This window comes from Lacerta agilis, chromosome 14, assembly GCF_009819535.1.
Source record: "Lacerta agilis isolate rLacAgi1 chromosome 14, rLacAgi1.pri, whole genome shotgun sequence".
NCBI lineage: Eukaryota > Metazoa > Chordata > Lepidosauria > Squamata > Lacertidae > Lacerta > Lacerta agilis.
In genome coordinates, this window is record NC_046325.1 from 47,774,281 (window position 1) to 47,779,928 (window position 5,648).

Genomic DNA, 5,648 nt, shown 5'->3' on the forward strand with positions numbered 1-5,648 from the left:
AGAGACTGTTAAGGGGGAGACTAACAGAGCCAATATGGTACAGATACTGCTGAACACCCCACCAACTGTTGATATCATGCAGCAATTATTGCATGAGCAATTGAAAGAGCTCAGAGTTGAGATGTGTAAAATGATGAACAAAAATGGATCAGAGAAATATCAGACCAAAGAATACACATGACTTTGGGGGGAAAATACTGACTGAGATCTGCCTGAGTATGAGAGTGGAATGGTTGGAAGGTAGCAGGTGATGAACTTCCACAAAGGTGCCTGGAGGAGTGAAACAGAAAAACAAGGGAGTTGTGATGTTGGAGGAGTAGAATGAAAACTTTGACAGAGACATTAAGAATCATCTTGAGATGACTGAGATAAAGCTGAAACAGAAAGGATCATGGGCACAAGTTGGAGTGAATTCAGAGGGAAAGGTCACAGGCCTCTGGTGATTTTACAGGAAAAAGAATGGAAGAAGTGGAAATGGAATTATCGTCAACAGGAAATGGGATTGGAAGATATGGAACTGGATACAAACTAATGAGTATACAACAAGAACTAACTATGGATTATTATTCTAATAATGGATGTTGTAATTTCTTGGAAATAAATACTGGTCAGAGGAAGACTATTCTTCACATTTAGCAATAATAACAATTAATAGCTCCTTTTGCACTTTTTGTGTAGAAAGGAAAATGAATGAACTTGAGATGTTTGGTGTTGAAAACTGGGGAAACACCACCTAGCAGATTGAGGAACAGCTAGATATTACCCCGGAATACAGCTGGATGCTATCCTGGAGTGAACATTTTGAATAATCTATGTACATAATAGACAGCCAGAGAATCAGAAGTCTATTTATTTATTTATTTATTTATCTTTTCTCCTTCTCTTGTTTTTTATGATATTTATTTCCTATGTTCCCCCCTTTTCTTTCTTTTTCTATTCACTTTACTCTTGTTTAGTTTTTTGATGTCTTCTATTAATGAAAATTCGCAAAGGCAGGTCATGGCTAGCTGGCTGGTGAAGGACCCTGTGTGAGAGGCAGGGAAGGGAAGATCTCCCAGGGTGGAAGGCTGGGAGAAGAAAGGGAAGTTCCCAAGTGAGACAAAATTTAACTCTGATAGAAGGCTTTGTGATTTTTTTCTCTTTCCCCCCCCTCCTCTTTTGCTTTCTCTTCTTTTTTTCTATTTTTATCATTATATATTAAGATAGGACAGATCCTGAAGTTGAGGCTCCAATACTTTGGCCACCTCATGAGAAGAGAAGACTCCCTGGAAAAGACCCTGATGTTGGGAAAGATGGAGGGCACAAGGAGAAGGGGACGACAGAGGATGAGGTGGTTGGACAGTGAGTCTGACCAAACTGCGGGAGGCAGTGGAAGACAGGAATGCTCTAGTCCATGGGGTCACGAAGAGTCGGACACAACTAAACGACTAAACAACAACAACATATTTAGATTAGTTTGGTTTTCATTGTATGCTGAAAAGCCTCTCTCTCTCTCTCTCTCTCTCTCTGTGTGTGTGTGTGTGTGTGTGAGAGAGAGAGAGAGAGAGAGAGAGAGAGAGAGAAGTTTTCTAAGTAAACCATTTTGTGACTTACCAAGCATGTGGATATCTTTGTGCTAAGGAAGTGTGGCATAGCTCGAAGAGAGCTTTGAAAGGGCGACAGTTGGGGGACAGGTAGGGCAAGCTTTAAAGGTTTAACCGAGTGCTTTTTTTGTTGTTGTTATAACAAAAGGTGCCGGTACTCACCATGAAGTTGTTCCAGTAAGTGCTGTACTTTTAACATCTGGATGGGAAAAGGTGTCAGTACTGTGTACCCTCAAGTCCCCCCAGAAAAAAAAAAACCCACTGGTTTTTACAGCCTATGTTTCCATGCTTTCCTTTGCTGCATGTTTTGCAGTGTTAACTATCTGCTGGAGTTATTATCATTATTTATGATTGTTTATTAACTTCATTTATTAACTTTGATCTTAGTAGTTCTCTCACCAAACCTTTCTGGTTCTCTCACCAAAGAGTGCTTGCCGCTTGCCCCAAACTTGACTCTCGGCTTCCAAGATTCAACAGTCAGAGGCTTCTGGGATAAGCACACTATTTTTGTCCCCCCATCTCCATCAATCTGCGAGTTGAAGAGTTGAAAATGAGGAGACTGCTTATATTGTGTGTATGCTCACTGTGCAACAAAGAACCATGCAGGGAACTTTCACAAGCCAAACTTTCTGATCCCAGCAGTCCCCCTTCCACTTTGGTAGGGTGACGGACATGGGGTGGAGCTGGCACACTTATTCCCAGGACCATCCCTCATCTGCTGAATTTCCCTGTTTCTGTTATGACTGTATGCCCAAATGCCCTGCAGGATGTGGACCGAATTATACATTTCCAGGTGCTATGGAAATACCCTAACATTTTTGAAATATGAGTGAGCCAGGCAGTCTCAGTTTGATTGACAACAATATTATTTTAGTAAATTAATAAGACTCCCTGGAAAAGACCCTGATGCTGGGAAAGATTGAGGGTACAAGGAGAAGGGGACGACAAAAGACGAGATGGTTGGACGGTGTTCTGGAGGCTACCAACATGAGTCTGACCAAACTGCGGGAGGCAGTGAAAGACAGGCGTGCCTGACGTGCTCTGGTCCATGGAGTCACGAAGAGTCGGACACGACTGAACGACTGAACAACAACACGTGGATTATTCAGAGCTACAGTATATTTGACATGGATTTCCGACAACTGCACCGAATTGCAGGTGGACCTTCTTGTTGTTTCATGAGATCATTTTACTTCTGCCATTTTCTTATTGCTGGGAAAGACAGCCTCTCTACAAGAAACATACCCATCTGTTAAGAAGAGTTTCAGGCACATTGCCTACATTAGATACTTGGCATTGCCTAGTGGGGGAAATGTGTGAAGCAATGATGTTCTAAAGATGGCAAAAGTGCTCAGCCTGAGGGCTCAGTGTTAAAAATCATTTGAGCAAAGTTCACTTTTGTGGGGAAGCAGGGGTACCATGAGTGTGGGATGGAGGATGAGGAATGCCTAAATAAATAAATAAAACAAACATGGCTGGGATCCCAAGAGCATCTTTGGAGACCCCCATGACACAATGGACAGAGTGTTGCATTTAGACTATGAAGACCTGGATTCAAATATCCACTCAGACTTGAAGATCCCTGGGTGACCTTGGGCTACTCATCATTTCTCAAACTCACCAGGTTATTGTGAGGATACGCCAGGGAAAGTCCAGCATGTATCTCTATGAGCGCCTTGCAGAAAAGGTGAGAATAATTATTCTATTCAGATATTTTGATGGTTAAGAGGTATATAAATCCTGTTAAATAAAACAAAGTGAATCTGTTTCTTCCAAGGAATTCTTGGAGGAAACTGGTTATTTAGACCCTTTTCAGTCTGGTTTCTGGGCTGGTTACAGGACAGAAACAGCGTTGGTCTGTTTGAAAAGCCCCAATTAAACATTACCTTTGGCCCCAAATTGATTCAGAGAAGAATGGGTGGTATTTTAATTATGAAAAGCAAATTCAGTTCCTGATTTTCATTGCATTTGGGTCCTTGCCTCTTAAAGGTGTTTTATACAACCATTTTTTTTCATCGAAATTCTATTATCTCCACCTGGCTTTCCTGCTCCATTCATGGCCTTAAGCAGTGACTAGTTTTAAATGATGTGTTCTTGAAACACATTGTGGCTAAATTTAAAAAGATAATCACATTTTGCATTCCAGTCTTATACATTCAATCTCATATACAACAACAATTTGCTTTTAGGTTTCAGATTGCAATGTTATGATTTTACTTTGCGTCACTCAGTCAAAACACTCTGGTAATCACATCTTGCAATCAGGACAAATTAATATTAGTACATCTCACTTAAGGTATAATCGATTTGTCACAATCAATTAAATCATCAGTTTATTACTCTATCAGATTTTATCAGTAAAGACCTAATTAAATTATTTATTGTGTAATTTCTTAATTGCAGGTAATCAAATTCAATTAATTAGTTCAGTAAAGTCCATTCATTTCAGAATCAGATCCAGTTCCTGCATTGTATTGCACTGAAATTCATTATATTCACGCAGTTCAAAATAAATTCATTCATTTCCCACAGAATTCATAAGAAGTAAATAAATCATTGTATCTTCACAGTTTTGGTCCTTTCACAATCTTTGCTCTTGAACAACAAGTTGAAAATTGTTTATTACTTTCTCCTAATTTAAGCAGCTTGGGTTTTTATGAGTGAAATGAAGTAATTCCAGTGGCTGCAGCACAGGAGAGATTTAGAAGTACAGTACCTCAGTTCTGTAGTTACAATTGTGGCACAATTCTAGTATTTCTAAGTTAAAAGTCAAAAGTCTAGGGTGTACGAATGAGACCTGTAGGAATGAGGAAATTATGAAGTTGCCAGAGAACTGGTCTGTAAAACATATAGATTCCTTTTAGATTTTTGAGGTGGCTTCAAACAAATGTCTTACACTTAACTTGATGCCAGACTTTGGCACTTAGTGGATGAGGGAGATTGGAAAAAAATTGTGAAATAAACCACCATATAAATCCCTTTCAGCCCAAACAAATCCACTGCCCTTAAAACTAGCTCACAAATGGTGCATCACTGCCCTAAAATCATCACCAGATCCGCAACATTATACTGGAGGAAGGAGGTTAACATTAATGCAAAATAAACTGTAAATAGGCACTTTAAACTTGTTTATATGGGTCTGATAAACAGAGAACTAATTACTCATTTAGTAACAGCTGCTGGTGCAATAATTGCATGACACTGGAATAATTTCAAGAATGTTACTCTGTATCTTTGGTTCCAAAGGGTAGTATGGTTAAACTTTATTGAATGAATTAATGAAAGAGAACATGGTCACTCCCAGCCTTTGTATATCTCTGGGTGCAGTAACACTGTTTCTTGAGTCAACAGTTATTGGATAATACCCTGTCACATCTGGAAGAGCAAGAAAAAGGAGAAATACATTGTTATTACTGTTTGAGTTATGGTAATGTATTTACCTTGTCTCTAACATTGCCTACAGTAATGCATTACACAAAGCTTTTGTTTTATTACTTGGTCTGTAATGTCATTTTTAGGGATGCAGGTGGTGCTGTGGACTAAACCACAGAGACTAGGGCTTGCTGATCAGAAGGTCAGCAGTTCGAATCCCTGTGACGGGGTGAGCTCTCGTTGCTCAGTCCCAGCTCCTGCCAACCTAGCAGTTCAAAAGTACGTCAAGTGCAAGTAGATAAATAGGTACCGCTCCGGCAGGAAGGTAAACGGCATTTCCATGCGCTGCTCTGGTTTTGCCAGAAGTGGCTCAGTCATGCTGGCCACATGAACCGGAAAAACTGCCTGTGGACAAACGCCGGCTCCCTCGGCCAGTAAAGCGAGATGAACGCTGCAACCCCAGAGTTGTCTGCGACTGGACTTAACTGTCAGGGGTCCTTTACCTTTTTTTAAATGTCATTTTATTTCTTCCCTTTGCTCTGCCACATCCTTGTTCTGTTGTAAAAAAATAAATAAATGATTGTAAATATGTAACTTGTTCAGAATTAATAAAAATAATATTTTTGTTTTAAGAAGAAATACTTTAAATCTTTGATAATCATCAGGTTCCAGCCACAAATCAGTCTGTGTCAA